Below are 16,444 nucleotides of genomic sequence, written 5' to 3'. Positions count from 1 at the left end.
AAACTTGATTTCAACCTGTTTTGGAAACACTGTTTAGATTTACTCATTCTGGTATTTATTTACTCTGTGGCAGACATCCCAGATAATGAAAATATGCTTTACAACTGGTTTTCTACATGGAAATAGTCTTTTGCATGTAGCCCATTTCTCAAAAGAAGTCCCTAACCAAGTTTCAAGTCAGTAAAATTGAAAGCAATGTTATCCCCCAACTTGAATTGATCTGATTTATTTCATGCTGGTGAAACTCCGCTGGCTTGATGGAGTTGTCTCCAATGTACAACTTCTGAATACACATTAGCCACTTATTTTGAAGAGTGGCATGATTTTAGTAATCAGTCACTTCATCGTATTTCCAAAAGAAACATGACTGCAAGAAAAGTTTTTATTGCAGGTATCAACTTCTAATTTTGCTTAACACAGGAGCACATAGAGCTTCTCAAAAATCTGTGGATTTTTGTGTTTCTTTCCTGGTAATGTTTCTTCTAAATAAGATTTTTACATTCCTTTTTCTAGGCTACATTGGTTGGTTTTGAGCTAAAGGTTTTCCTTATGTATAAGTTTTCCTTTGTTGACCCATGCAAAATTCCTATTCAAGCACAAAAAGGAAATCCTGAGGAATTCCCCCAAAGACAAATTAAGCCCCATCAGCAACATAATAATCAAAAATTAAAAACAGTAGTGACATTATAGAGGAGATCACATCGTATTTGGATATCTTCAATAGAAAAGAGACACGTGCCTTGACTAATTTGAAATACAAATATTGTCTTTGGAATAGTAATCCACAGACAAAATTGCAAAAAAAGATTCCCTATGCTATAGGAATCCATGGCACTTGAGGAAACAACAGCACTGTCGGAGATCAAGGACCTATCAGAAAGACTGGAGAAGAAAACCATGGCTCGGGATGCTGTGCTTTTTTATTATTGTTATTTTATTTTTGTTTGTTTTTAATCAAATACTTGGATATAAAGATAAATCTACAGTAAATAGAAAAAGCAAGGAGGTTGCAAACTTCCCTAACAGGATTTTTGTCTGCTAGAAATATCTATATTAATTGTATCAAATAATCTGAAGAAAGAAAAATTTGGATAATGTGGGTTTTATTTTTTCCTCCTGCTATACAACATAAAGATGAATCAATTGTGATTTCACACATTAAAACGTTGGAAAAGGCAATATTTTATGCTTTACTATGCATTGAAGAGGTGATTTGAGCCCCCTGTATCTCACATGGGATTTTTGTATTATCTTCAGTGTATTCTTTGTAAATAGTGAAAGGGAATTAAAGTAGCCCCTATAAAGCACAGTCAGTATTACTGCCTGAACACTGAGCTGCAAATAGCATTTTGTCATCCTCCAGTACTCACATGGGTTTATACCAATCATGTTTTAGCTCTCAGCCACAACTAAAATTAATGTCTTGTAAACTTAATACAGTGTTTCTCTACTAAAACAAAATAAATCCTCATCGTAACAAATTTTAGCCTGACTTTTGGCACCAATTATAGACTAAAATTTTATTTATTCCTTTTGTTGTCACAAGTAATAAGGGCCTTTTTTGTGCTTTCTCCTCCCACATGCTCTATTGTCAATTACTCTGATACCATTTATGAGACAAAAGCCCACTCATGCCAGGCATCTCGTGACTGAGATGGGCATATCATTCCCTACTCCTCAAGTTCTCTTTGTGCCACATTCAACCATAAAGCACTTCTTTGTCCTAGATCAGAGCAAGAGATCACTTTTCCCTGTCCTCCTGTAGTTATGGAAGTTCCCTGCTTTATCAGATATGATATTGCATACAAATAAAGCTACTGTAACACCCACTTATTTTTTAATCCAATCTTAACAGTAAAATTAATCAACCTCAAGAGAAATACTAAGATCTAGTCACAAAGATACACAGTAAACATGCAAGTTTGCAGCAATTTTTATGATATTGTAATAATCCATGGACTAGCAGATCAATTCTAGGCTCTGGTATATCTGCCACTACAGATCAAGCAGTCATCTTCTGTGACCAGTAATTTTTGTAGCATGTGCATACGTTATTTCAGTATCAAGCTATTTTGTGTTAGTAGGACAGATTAAAAAAAAGCAAAACAAAAAAACTACCGTATAATTGATGAAAAGTTCCCATTGACTCAAAGAGGATCTTTAAATTAAATTGATGAACTATATTTCTGTTTATTTAGAAATTTTGCCATTTAATAAACCTACACGGTGACTTTATCAGACCATTGTACAAGTAGTGACTAGACCTTGTAAAACAGAAAAGGTGAACATCAGCAGCAGAAAATATGCAAAACTCCTATCTGCCTCCCAGTTCTTCCAAAGTGCTTCTATACTCCAAGTAGAAAATCTTCATGACATTAAGTGAACTTGCATCTATCACCACCAGATCGTACGTAAAGATTTGTAAAAATAAAAATACCCACCCACACACCCTCTCCGCTCACACCATGTGAGGTAGCCTAGGGATGAAAGCTATTTTTCAGGCTTGTGCATCAGCAGCATGAGTAAAGGTTCACTATTTAGGGGATACTTAACACTTTAAGAAAATAGGAAAAAAAGGAATTGTTTTCAATTCCTCACCTATTCTATTTGCACTGGGGCAATAGGACTGCACAGGGTTATATCTCTTAAGTTCGCAGATCAGATTGTAAATGAATAGATGTGGCAAGAAGATGCCATCTTTGTACAGTCTCCCTATGCAGTGATTTTAAGACTGGGAGAAAAAGATTCACACACGTTAATCTTTGTTTGCTTGGGATAGGAGAAGAAATAAGGGGCTTACATCTCAGCAAAAAGACCTTGCCATTTAGATACTGAGCAAAACTTTGTTTTGGTAGGGATAGTTGAAGATAAAACTGCTTTGTTTAGGAATTTTGCTGAGCCCCCACCACTAGCATTTAAGAAGTTAGACACTCATCTGTCAGGGGGTGAATCCCTATCTGTCCAGCCCTGTTCTCCACAGTGGAGGCTTCAATCTCCACTGCTTACTGGCAGTAGTTGATTCATGTGCCAGGCCAAAATCATGCCAAAAAATACAGACTTAATATTAGATTTCTAGAGGTGTTGCTGCAGTTGCTCGTATTATTCCATGTAATGGTTTCTGTTGTATTAGTCACTAGCTGCCTCATTGTTAGCAGCCTCCTTAGTTTTTCCACTCTATTACCTTTCAGTTGTCAAACAAGACCGAAAAGAAAGAAATCCTGGAGATTGGGTAATGACTTTTCTCCTTTCTGAATGCTTATTCTCTGGTTAGGAACCAACTTTTCCCCTCCACACCATGCCCCTCCATACTTGAGCTATCATTTCACTGATAAGTTACTCCTGATTCTTATCCCTTCCCATTGGTGCCCATCAGCTCTGTCTCACGTGACCCAGCTCAGAACTCCAGAGAACATCATCTGTCGTGCCTTTCAGAAACGCATTTATAGCACTGTAACTCTTAAAGAGATCCTATGGCGACATTTTGTAAAGATAAAAATGAAGCAGGAAAGAAATTTGCCCGTGACTGTAGTGCTGGGGGGAGTGTGAGGGGGAGTGCTGCTTGTCTGCTTCCTGGCTCCAGTTTGGCCACATACAAGAGATAGTCATCAAAACGATCTGCAGAAGCAGTCAAATTGCAAAGAAACAGGACCCAGATGAAGGGGAGCCGTTATTGCATCAGTCCCCAGTGCAAGTAGAAAGTACCAAGAAAAACACAGAACCTCCTGACACTACTCAGAGCTGGGAAAAGAAGCCCTGTAAGAAAAACAATCAAAAACCATAAACATCCTTAAGAATTTGATCTGAAAACCATGGAATCTGAGTTGCTGAGTATCAGACAAGAAGCGTTGTCATCTGCCGGCAGTAAGTTACCAGCATGCCATTTCCTTCAAAAGTTCATCCTGCCCTCTGTTACCTTGTTCTGGAATAGGCAGGGTGACTGGAGAGCACATGCTCTTCACCGTGAGGTCACAGCAAGCGTACCCAGTGGTTACCACCTCGTGCCACCTGTGTTGTGACATTGCATGACAAAGGCCAACAAGACAAGTGCATGTGCAGCAGAGAAATCAATGAGAGACCAACTCAACTGATTTACAGAAAGTGTATCTGATGTAAAGGTCCAGAATGAAGGAAGATCAGACTGAATGAAGATAGGTCAAGGCCATGACCATTTTTTAATTATTTTTTTTTTACTAGGGGAAAAAAAAAGAACTCCTGTGCAATTAAGTTGTTCACCTACATTAAATATGCCAACAATGTTTCTGAGTTCCAAAAAACGTTACCCCTCCTGCTTCATTTCTACACCTAAGCACCAGTCGATTTTATTTATTTACATTTGTTTTTTAGGGTATTTATCTAAACAGACAGAACTGCTGCCAATGTTAAGCAAAGGGCAGTAAGACCTGAAGGGAAGGACAGGAAAATTTCCCTGAGAGTGAACTGCGCAGTTCTAGGATATGAAACTGTCTAGTGCCAGCATACATGTATTCCTACCCTCTGCTGGTGCCAAGATGTATGTGTGCACACATGTGGACGCTCCAGCCCATGGCATTGATCAGCTCCTCCTTCAAGCTGCTGTACCAGCCCTGAACCCCACTGAAGGCTGTTCACACAGGGCCAGGGCATTTTGTCATCTTCTGCAGCAACAAGACCAAGCCCTAAATAAGCGAAGAATCTAGCTGTTGAGGTGTATAAAGAGACGTATCTTCCCTCCTTTCCTCTACCTGAGATCAAGCTCCAGCATTAAATTTTCAATAGAAGCACAGTTTTCTAATCTCTCTCTCTTTGATCATTGAGAAGGTTTTAAAAAACAACCCATAGGTTCCCTTCCTTTTGAAGTTGTACACAGCAGGATCATTACTGGTAGGTAAGCAGATAGATGTAGTGCTCAGTGTTAAGATTTCCACTGTCACCATACCAACGTTTACTAGGGATGCTGAGCTACAGGCATTTGAAATGAGATCAAGTTCTGCAGAGTTGCGGGCAGGTGACACAGCTTTCATTTGGAGGTTGCTCTCACCAGTAGTGAGCCAAGGCCTTCAAGAAAGACTTGTTCTTTTTAGAAAAGAGACCAGGGAATTTCCATGCTCAACAGAACAATATGAAACTTTCAGGTCTGCTCATCTCATGAGACCAGATGAAGGTTTGCAAGCATTGGTAATTCATTATTCAGCTTCTAGTTACCTTGCAGCTCTTGCCTGGATTGTCAAGCTAAAAAGAAGCTTCTGTAATGGATGCCATCTTTCTCCCATCCCCTACCTCTATGGATCATCTAACACAAATGGAATGAGCTAATTTCAAAGTCATTTATGGATAAACACTGATATAAGCACAGTATCGGTGAAAGGTATTGGCTGAAAATTTAAGAAAAGTTTCCTTTTACTCCAGAAATCAGCAGTTTAAACTGTGTTTAAATCATTTCTAGGCGATTATAAGCATCATCCACATTTATTAATGAATTAACAGTACTAGCAGCAATATAACACTTCTCGTGGGGCTCATTAAAGTCATAATTGTATCCCAGGGCAGCTTGTTCACTATATTCAGAGTAATAATTTCCTTTCGGTTTGGTAGCTTAGTTCTAGACTGACAGGCCATATATATATATATGGGTAATTAAGGACCTAGTTAAAGCTGCAGAAGGAAGTTCTTCAGTATATGCTTAAGGTGGGCTAACACAATTCCTAAATTCCTACCCCGTTTGAAGAAAAACAAAAGTAGGAATTTCCAGAGTTGTGTGACACTGGATACTTCATGTCAGAAGGTGTTGGAAATTGGCAGCAAACTATACATCATTGGTACTTCTATGACACTTTGTCCAAAAATCACTTCTCTGAAAACAGCATTTCTCTCCGCTGCAGGTAGTTTCAGCTCTGCCTTTTAGATGGTGACAATGTGGAATAATAGAGTTTTAATTAATATCATCAAAACTTTGTGGTGAACAAAAAGGAAAACCCAATTCTTAACTCTGGCACATAAGCAGTGTGACATCCAGTGAAGGACATTGAAGCTCCAAACACAGTTTTTACTGGAGCCAACACTAATCCTGTCTACTTTGCTATAGGATCATCTTGTATAGCTTGCCAAAAAAATAAGTGCATAAGTAGAGTTCTCCTAAGATAAGCTTACCTTATGTCAGAGACTTCAGAGAATAGTTAGATATTTAAACAGTAGTACAAGAATTGCTGCAAGGAAGAACGAGGAGAAATAGAGGACCATCATTCAGAACATGCTTAGCATAGTCCTGTTGGCAACATTATGCTGTGCTTCTGTAAATCATCATTTCTTGTGACGTGGGGCTCAGGCAGCAAAGAAGAATCCCAGCAGAATGAGTTTTGGTGCTAAATAGTGCCAAATCGCTGGGCTGTCTCAACAGACATAGGTGAAAAATCACTTGCTTTGTAGAGGTTCAATTCAAAGAAGCTTGCAGCCTCCAGGTGGTGCAAAAGCAAGGCTTTGAACAGGTGAAATTAGCATGAAGCTCTGTACAGAACATTCTTCTGTTGCCACGCTTTGCCACATTAAATTACTACTACTTTTAGCTTTTTCCCCTGGTGGTCCTACTACTCGTCCTCTTTTTCCTTCCTCCTAGCCTTTTTGTACTGTTTACACACAAACTGCTTAGAGCTAAAAGAAACTGAGCCTTCGTTTTGGAGTAAGTTAGAGGCACAACAGAGGCTATTAGACCAAATACAAAGACTTCAATCAAGTAACTCCAACTGTGAAAGCCCGCAGCCCATACTTACACCAATGCAAGCACTGAAGTCACTAGTTTTGTCTGCAATTTCTACCTCTAGCATTATGAAAACTTGTAGGAAGTATGAGTCTCAGAGCAAAAACATTGCAACAGAATAAGAAAACAATGTAGTTGTGCATCCCAGCACCCAGTCTTTGATCAGAATAATCTCCTGAACCAGTGAAATCTTCTGGCCCAACAGCCAGCACGGTGTAGTAGCCTAACTGCCAGCACCCACAAGTATAACAGCTGTTGGTAGCTTCAATCACATGGACATCAGTTGTTTTCACGAGAGAGGGTTTGTTTAGGTTGCATCCTTCCACACAACTGGAACATTTGAGAGGAGAAAAAGCTACTTGCTCTCCTTTGATTTGGTTAATATGAGAGTGAAATGCAGTGTCATTGCAAAAAAAGTAGTGCAGAAGGAAGACAATACAACTAAAGGGACAGACAATTTGCCAGATTAACCAAATGACTTAACTCATAGAGGGTAACATCTGTACTGCTCTTAATCTATCGCATAGCCAAATGAAGGAGAAAGACAAACCCAGAAATTTAGAATACTCTTATTCATGCAAATGTTGAAGTAGAGTTTATTGGCCTGGCTCCACACACTTGTGCTTCACAGATGAACTTCGTACTGAACTCTGTACTCCAGAGTTTTTGAGCACTCACTGTAGAGAATTTGTTACAAGTATTATCATTTAAGTGCAAAACAGCTCAAAAAGGAAAGAGAAAGGTAAATTCTAAACATTAAAAAAACAACAACAACAACAACAACGGACAAGGATGAGAGAAGAACCCTAGGAAAGAAACAAAGGCAGAGGACAAGAGAGACAAAATCCTGGAATTCCCAGGGGGCTGGGACTGTCATGTGCTGTTCATCATGCTGACTGTGGTGTTCATCTACTACCTCCAGCACTGGTAGGAAAAAGTCTACCACAGCTTCCTTGTGAACACAGCAATGCGAACTCATACAGATCTTGTATTTCTTGAGTGCCTGTGGAAGAGGTGGTTTTGTGGTAGCACTCTAAACCCAAAGCAATGAAAAAACCATAAGTGAGCAGAACACTTTTCTGACCAAAGCAATATGCACTGGTTCAATAAAGGCAGCTTCTGGAATATTGCAGTGCAATGACTTTCTTGCATAGAAGACTTTAATCATCATCTTTGTCCATCACAGAAATTCAATAAGAGCATCAGAACTGATCCTTGATCATATTATAGGGCTAAAGTCAATGTGAGCTGTAATCCATTTTCTGGGGCCAGGGAGCTTGCACTCATTTATCTTGGGGCCAACAATGGGCAGACATGAAAACACTGTAGTACTCTTATTCCCAGCACTTGCAATCCAGCTTTAAGCACTTGAATCAACAACTGATCTGGAGTTTCCAACACTAGGAAACAATATTTAAGGATCACCCAATTGGAAAATATTATATTAAAAATAAACTTCTGATGTCTTTAAATATATTAAAAGTCAAAGTCCATGAACTTGTAACAAACAGGTCCCAAAGAATTTTACATGAAAACAAACCTGAAACAGCTCTTACCTTTGCATGCTTGACAGTATGCTTATGATACCACAAATGCACAAACTCAGATTTAGGACATTTTAGAATTGGTCTAAGAAATGAAAGTAGTACAGTGCTTAGTAGTGAGGAAATAAACATGATGTGAAAGTCTTGTTCCTTGACTGATTTCTCTCTGAAGTTGGTGTACCCCCACTCAGAGGACAAGCCAGTCTTGGGAGAAGTGCTTGCACAAAGCCTTCCAAGCCTTCAGCGATTTCTGAAGACCCAGGTTTTATCTCTCAGCTCTTAGTTCTGTTTCTGCCGGTCGAGTGGCCAAGTGAAGTCAGAATCAAGTCTTAAGAATGAGTTTCCAGCAGAGCGCATAGTAGGAAAAACATATTACCTATGTGAACTGCTTTGTCTCAGAATACAGAAGTTGTGAGCAGAGATGTTCCTCCCAGCTCCCAATTCATTTGCATAGTGCACTTTGAGTCATCTCTGTCAGTACTTGTGTGCTCTGTACTTAGAGCTACACATACATGGTTTCTACTCAAAAAATATAAATTCAGGCAATTCCTCTGATCTTGCATGTCCTGTTAGAAGTCAAGCTGAAGAGGTCAGACATCTTTATTCAAAGCTACTTACAATTTTCTCAGACTTTACCTTTGAGATAAATATGTGTGCTTGTCTACTCAACCATCAACACAAAGAATTTCAGTATTGAAAGGTATTGAGCTACCCGAGCACTAAGGATTGTTTTGCTTGATATAATGTCAAGGCTGACATTCATGCTTGAGAAAATGCAAGAAAGAAGAAAATGCATTCAAACAGCAGGGAAAGCAGATCTGACTTTGCAATACTTTCCAAAATATCATACACTTGCCTAAGCTAAATGAGGTTTTATCAGGGTCTTGAAATTCAGCAGAATGTCCCTTTTCTTGAATGCTTTGATCAGCTGTGAGGAAATTAAAAAAGGCTGTTGCTGTTGGGCTAGCACTGAAATCCTATTGAGATGAATGGTGCAATTAACACCTCTGAAATGATTTGCTTGAGCATTAATGCAGTGCTGAATATCACCTGAGTACATTTTTATAGTTGGCATTTATAAATACCAATAAATGTCAGAGACATTAAGTGGAAAAATTGTTCTAATGTACAAAATGCAACCTATAGAGAATTATTTTTTCCTGACACGAACACACAACTTTTCTGGCCTGAACTGGCAGCTCAAATATCACTACGAAGCTAGAAAGATTGGATCCAAGTTTTGATTGTCAAAGCACTCTATCTCAGAAATGAAAAAAAAAAAAAAAAAAAAAACACAGAAACTTTGTTTTACTAATTCCTAACCGTTTAAGTGTTAGAATAGAATAGAACTACATTCTTTCGTCAATATCATGATTAGACCAACAGTTTAAATAGAAGATGTACAAATGTGGAGGATAATTTAGGCAGGTACTGCAATTATGTAAGAGTTCATATTTGAGCTTGTTTAGATCTTAAGTAGTTTATGGAAATTTTCAGTTATAAGTGGTGTTTGCATTAATCTTTTGGAAATGAATATTGTATTTACAGATATCTAATACATTTCCAAGATAGAAAGTTCAGAAATTGTAATATCAGGTGTTCTTTTTTGTGTGTACATCTACTGCTGTGTGCTTAAGACTATTTTGGAAGATGATCTACTACGTTCACAGGAGCAATCACCTACTACAGTTTATCATGCAAAAAGGCACATAGGGAAGAGCTTGCTACTCTATCATCATCTTCAGATGCTCCTGGAGTCCCAAGCTTCTTAAGAGTGCTCCAGCCCCTTGCAAGCATACCTGGTGACAGGAAGGTAGAATTGATGGGATTTGAACTCAAGCACATCCTCCAAGATTATTGAGAAGATACTTCAGCTCTGGCTCATTCAACAGATTTCACAGGGCTTTCAGAAATCTTTCCTTACTTCTAAAGACACACTTTATAGAAAAAATAAATGAAAGCAACATCAAGGAGGTCTGGCAATTCTGCCTCCTGCTTTTCCTGAAACACAGGAAAGAGGGCAATCTAAGAAACCAGTATGCAAAGGAAAACAAAAGCAGACTGTTTAGAAAGATTCCCTTTATTGATCCTATTAGAAAGTTCCTGATCAGTGTTCACTAGTGCAGAGATCTCAGTGATTTTGTACTGCAGCTTGCAAGACAGCACAGTTTCCAACCAAACTAAAATTCAGGCATGGTTTACCCACACAGACAGTTTGAAATAGAATGGGTTATGGTTCAAATGGTTCCTCAGCAGTGGGAGCAGTAACCTGGGGGGAGCAGTGCGAGCATCTGCAGTCGATGTGGAGCACACAGATCACACAAAGCAAGCCTTATTAACAGCCTTGTGTTACTCCTCCTCACTCTGGATAGGAGGAAAAGCTCCAACAATAACATGCCAGTGTTAGAAATACATCATTGTCAGTCCCACTTTCCCTCCTTGAATACCAAGTCCTCTTATACAAAGAGGAAACAAGCAGGACTTGAGTACACAAGAGCTTTCCTCCATCTGAATAGGAGACCTGCAGTCTGTTCTCATTTGCAATAGTTTGAGACATCTGGAAGGTTCCTTGTTACTAACAGAGTATGCAATTTCTATTTTCTATATTGAACATCTATGCTTCAGTATTTAGTAATCTGTGTTACAAAAAGACATATCCTACTTTTTGTTAACACAATGAGTATTTGTATTCCAGTAGTCACTAGTTATAGGTTCAATGCACATAAAGAGAAAAATATAGGATATTTATATTTTTTGCTTAGCCAGTTAAAAAAAAATCATTAATACTTCCTCTTATTAAACCAGGCAGACCTAATGCTAAGAGCAGTGTAACACAGTGTACCTGTTAGAGTACACTGACTCAAAAGCTTTCATACCTCAGTTATGCATTATGTATGTGATAAGTGACTTCCCTTACCAGCTTGATCAAGATTGAGTGTTTGAACCACAATTACCCCTCTACTCTTATATTACTGGAAACAATTATACAAGTACAATGAAATTTCATATAAAATTATGTAATTGAAAGTGAAAATCAGCATTGATCCTCTTAATGAGTAAGTACCGCAGTTCTCTAGTAGAAAACAGCTAATTTGCAGTGGTCATGTAAAACATCTTCCAGAGAGCTAGAAGTGTGCCTGGAGAGCTTCAGCTACAAGGTAGCTTAGTAAAGTGTGCCAACTTCTGATCCAGCAAGTGATGACTGAGGGGAGAGGTCAGTAAGAGCATCTCTTCATAAGGGCTGCTTTAAAATGAAGACTTGGGAGTTGTGTTTTGCTAGCAATTAGCTGCGTTCCTGGTCTTTCCATGAGCTAGTCCTGTCCTAGATTCATTATCAGTATCTCTCAGTGTATTCCCTGAGCTTTAGCGTAAGAACCCGTCATAGCCCAGATGCAGACACTGTCAGGGAGGAGTCCCCCTGCCAGCCCATCCTTTCAGCAGTCCCTTTCCAGCCCCACACATGCCCACACATGGCTCCAGCCTCTTTCAACCTTAGCCATCAAAGACATTTTTCTATTTGTTTCCTCTATTTTCAAATCTCTGCTCAGAGTTAGAAGATCACAAAGATAACCATGGATTACTTCATTTGAAGTAGAAATCCTACTGAGAATATTCAGACTCTGCTCCTCTTATTCTGAGGGTCAGACTCTTTGATAGTAAGTGTTCGCACAGATGCGATAAATCTAGAGTATGTTTCATGAAAATATAAAGGTAACTGTTATTCTTTAAAGGAAGCTATACTTTAGAGACTGCCACAAAAAGCACATTATATTGTAGGTTCAATTCTCATTAATTTTTATTTTGGAAAAAAAAATTAATGGCTTACTCATTAACTATGAATTTGGTTTTCTTCTTGCCCTTTTCCTTCTAGAAAAGATTCTGTTTGAAGTGGTTAGATTAAACTGGTACTACCACGTCCTCTCGATAGCAATACTGTATTCTGTAAATCACGTTTTTGTAGTTAAGCACCATAAAGTGTTCAACACCTTCAGCCTCTGTGGCTTACAATATGAAGTCTTGAGATGATGGCTGGCCTGGGACACAAAGGATTGTTGTGTTTATAGCTGTCAGAAGGAAGAGGACATCTTACAGCATGACCCCATCTCAGAGGAGGCCAGATTCCAAACCGTCTCAAAACGGTTTGTGTTGAACAGTGCTTTACTGCAATTAGAATATATGCTTACGTCTTGAAGGATCATATGTTAGAGCAAGGGAGCTGAGGTACCATGAGGCATTGCCCTACTGTTTGCCAGCATTGGAGCCAGATGTCCCCGCACACTTCAGACTACAATGAACTCTTCAGAAGCCTCTAAACAACCACTGGATTCTCACCAGAACTCCCTAGTTCTCTGGGGAAAATGAGAATGAGCCAAGTTCATGTTCACAGACAGTAGACCTAGAAAAGAAATTACTAAATTCCAATTTCAATGCTCTGATTTTTTTGTTATACCATAATTGGAGAGCTTCATTTCCTGCCTATAAATTGAAAAGCTTATTGCAATACATTTTTGCAAGCATAATAGCATGCCCATATAATTCAGTCCTTACTGTATCTTCTACTGTGCATTAAATGAGTTGTATTAGAAAACAAGCTTGGTGGTTTGTTAGTTGTTAACACATTTAGGGAATTAAGTCAAGCTTAGAATCATTGCTGAAGCGTTTGACAATCTCAAAGGCAAATCTCAAAGCAAGTCTTTATCATGTACCCCATCCTGTAACTCCTTATTGTCTCTTTTGGCAGGAGAGGGAGTGCATGCCAATTTACCCATACCAAAACCAGCTTCTAGCAGAATTGTACACCCCTCAAAAATACTGTTTTGCACACACTTCAGTGTGTGCACTGAAGGCGGGGGGGGGGGGGGGGGCAGCTAAAAGCTTCTTCTCCAGCAGATCAGCAGATGAGTTGGGTGCATTTCCAAGAATGAATTTTTCTTCAATTCATCCCGGAGCAGCAAAGACTGACTGAGGTATTCTGCACATCCAGAACCCTTGCCCACAGGTGTTTTGGGTATACAGATTATAACACAAGGCCATGAAATTCTAGCTTCTATTCTTAAACTCCGTGAAAAAATAAGTCTTAAGATATTTATGTAACTGTCTTATCAGTTGGGGAAGAGAGAATATAAAACTTCTGAACCTCTAGTCTAAATTTTTAAAAAACATTCCCTGTGGTCTGTGGCAGACTCTTAAAAATGCCCCACTAGCAGAACACATTAACAGAGGTGAAGGAATTCAGATATCTTATGTACAGAATGAAAGTAAAGACTTAAATACGTACTCAGCTTCAGCATATAAAGAATCATGCATCCTACTGATATTCCTCCCCCAACAGCACCCATCTCAAACATGATGTTTCCCCCAAGGCATACACTCAGGCAAAAAAAAAAAAAAATTATTGCCTTTCTGCACCATTATACGGAGTTGTCTCCCTCAAACCTTATCAGACCAATTCTCTTATTTGCACTATTTCAAAGTTTCACTCCATTGTTTTCTGTTAGGCAAGGGAGGTATAACCATTAGAAAAGGAGCCTCAACTTCTGTGTCTTACAGCATGGTTGGGTAAAGTTTAGTTCTTCCCTTTCCAAGTCCCTTGAATTTTTTGGCTGATCATCTTCTCTTGGACAATTTAAGTGAGTTTATAGACAGAATTTTCAATGGCAGAGGCATTCCTTGCCCACAGTATGACAGACATGAAATGACAGAGTACTGAAAAACTTATCAAGAGTGGCTGGTGTTCTCCAAGCTAGCCAATGTCAGGATACTCTGCTTAAATCAACGTGTAGAGTACTTAGAAAGTGTTATGTGGAGGGAGTAGGGAAGTGAGGAAATCAGTCATCTTGATACATATTTGCTTCTCTATCATGAGAGAATCAGTTCTTTGTTCCTAGATCAGTGGAGTTCTTTGTAACATAGACCACTATCAGAGTGTTATGAAAAACAAAAGAAAAAGCAAACAAAAACACTGTGTGAAGTAAGCCATAACCTAACAGATGAGTTTAGATCTCTCCGGGATCCATGCAAACAATTTGTACACAATTTCAGGCTAACACTGCCAACGTACAACTGTCTTCCTGACAAAAAAAAATCTCCTGGATGAAGGTGAGACTCAGTATTTTTTTTTATTCTCCATATGTCAAAAAGGAAATCTATGACAAGTAATATAACATTGCCCAAAAAGGCAGTTTAAGAAATTGTTTCTTCTGATTATTTTAAATTTAATATCTTTAAGTTGCTACTACCACTATTATTGCGATAATAAGACTGTAGGAAACCAGGATTCTTAACAAAGCGTTAGTTTCAACTGTTAATGCCGCGAGTCATTTCTTTTCACACCTAGCCTTTTACCATTGTCCCTAACATTCAAAACAAACAAACAAAAACCAAGAAGCAAAAATTATTTTTTACATTTTAAATAGACAAGCTAGGGCAAGGAAACTGCAGTCTCCCACACGCTAAAACATAATATTCCAGCTACTGAGCCTCAGAATGAGAGAGTGGTCAGAGGCTGTTCTGGACTATTAGACAGGTCAAAGTGAGAGACCGTTATGTGAAGGTACACACGGACTGAAGGACCCACACAAGTAATTAATTATACCTGCCAGAAGTTCTGTTCCACACTCCCCTGTGTGTGTGTGTGTGTCCCATGTGGACTGTGGCTCCTTTTCTGCCATATTTTATCTTTGGCTTCTCCAACTGGAATGACAAGTAGTCAGTCACTGGGTTAGCAACTGGCAGCTTGCTGAAATACAACTCTGCTAATGACACTGCTTCTGAAGAGGAACTCAAAGCTGAAAAAACCTCCCTGCTGTGGTCACCCTATATCTCCTCCAGGGGCCTCCACCTTGGACTTGATGCTTAGGGACATGGTTTAGTGGGTGACATTGGTCGTACGGTGATTGTCGGACCAGATGATCTTGGAGGTCTTTTCCAACCTTAATGATTATATGATTCTACATTACCTACAAGTGTCTCACTTTCCCCACAGCCGCTTGCAAAACCCCCCAAAGAGGGCTGCTTGGAGATCATTCTCACCTTGGTTGCCCAGGGCACAGACACCCATCATCCCAAACCTAAAAAAGAGGCAAGTTACCACCACAACACGCTGACAAGTAACAGAGGAAGAGTGCACGGGAATTTCAGGTCAGTGGATGGACCTGCAGAAACTGTAGCCCTTAGCACCGGTGCTTTTGGCAGCTCAGGAGAGCCATACAGCTCCTGTGAGCCCCATAACTCCATCCCAAAATGCCCATGTGAAACAGGCGTTTCCTCACTAGGAGCCTAATGGCAAGTTTAAGCAGACAAACTGCTGCCAGAAAACAGCGCTCTCCAGAGCTGTGGTCAGCACACACTACTGTCTCCATGCCACCTAGCTGAAGCTCTGGACCTCCTTGTTGTCAATGGGGAGTAGATTTTGTAACTCCCAGCCTTGAGATCCAAGCTCAGGATACCAGATGTGCACATCAGCATCCTTATGCTACTGAGAGCTAAAAAAAAAAACAAACCAAAACAAAAACAAAACCTTTTACTGCACAACTGACTTCCCAAGCACAGGACATGAAAGCATAATCAATGCATATATATGAGAGAACATGGGTGAATTAGACTGACTGTAGTTTAAAATACACTTTCCCCTTCCACAAAGCCTTGCAATGGGTTCTGTTACATTAACTTCCTACATGCAAACCTCACATTAAGCAGCCCAGGATTAATCCTTCCCTTAGACTGCTTTCCTACCTTCCACACCTGATCACTTTTCCTCAGTGTTCTCCAAGCAGCTTCTCTTCACCCTCCCACTTCAGGATAACCTACAGCATCTCCACCCACATCTCACATATCCCTTGAGATCTCCCTTTTAAAGCAGTTGTTCCCAATTGGCAATTTGGGCAAGTGGAAGAAGCAAATGGGCTCTTTTGAACCTTTTCTACTCTGCTAAAGGAGAAAGAAAAGGGGCTTGTGTATCTGCATGGATCACCACATGACAAACAAGCTATTAGTGTAACTGCATTGCAAAGTTGGCTGGTCTGACTGTCGGGGTAAAGCAAGCAGAAGGCAGGAGAATTTCTCAATGGGCTGGTGGGGCTGATATGACAAAACAGTATTCAGCTCCATTACTCTCATTTTTTTCAAGGATGTTGCAAAATCATACAAGTGCAAAGAAAGTGATTCAAGG

The sequence above is a fragment of the Cygnus olor genome, chromosome 3, assembly GCF_009769625.2.
Source record: "Cygnus olor isolate bCygOlo1 chromosome 3, bCygOlo1.pri.v2, whole genome shotgun sequence".
In the NCBI taxonomy this organism is placed as follows: Eukaryota; Metazoa; Chordata; class Aves; order Anseriformes; family Anatidae; genus Cygnus; species Cygnus olor.
This window is presented reverse-complemented; position numbering follows the sequence as displayed.